Source organism: Penaeus monodon, chromosome 25 (assembly GCF_015228065.2).
Source record: "Penaeus monodon isolate SGIC_2016 chromosome 25, NSTDA_Pmon_1, whole genome shotgun sequence".
Classification (NCBI taxonomy): Eukaryota; Metazoa; Arthropoda; class Malacostraca; order Decapoda; family Penaeidae; genus Penaeus; species Penaeus monodon.
In genome coordinates this window covers 35,860,861-35,861,240 of record NC_051410.1, presented here as the reverse complement: position 1 = coordinate 35,861,240, position 380 = coordinate 35,860,861, and the positions used below count along the sequence as shown (strand labels likewise).

Here is a 380-nt window from a genome sequence, read left to right as displayed (position 1 = left end):
CATTAATTTATTCATACTTTAACTCCAGAAGCGCCAGTTCAGACAGTGGCAGCTACAGCATTGAGGGTTAAGGATTCCTCTGAGGAAGGGACGACTACCGCTCTTTCAACAAGGATTCTCATGTGACGGCGCTGACCTTCGGCAAACGACCTGACCACCATTTAGTTCTGCTATTTTCAATCAGGATATTTCGAAGAACATTCAAAATTCTTTACGCTAGCTTCAGTAAGACACACAATTGGCTAAACAATATTTCAGATTTTCAAGTAGACAATATTGTTTGTTTTAGTAAGTACAGAGAAATAAAGTGATTGGCTAAAATGGTGCTTGTATTCCTTTGCATATTCTCTTTTCACCGGTAATTCACGTAAGAAATCACG

The 380-nt window shown here is 38.9% G+C and overlaps 1 protein-coding gene across 1 annotated transcript in view; it reads left to right on the top strand.

Moving 5' to 3' along the window:
* The window catches only part of LOC119589379, a 46,966-nt gene that overhangs the window by 33,647 nt on the left and 12,939 nt on the right, over positions 1-380 (top strand). The gene's annotated exons all lie outside the window — the stretch shown is intronic.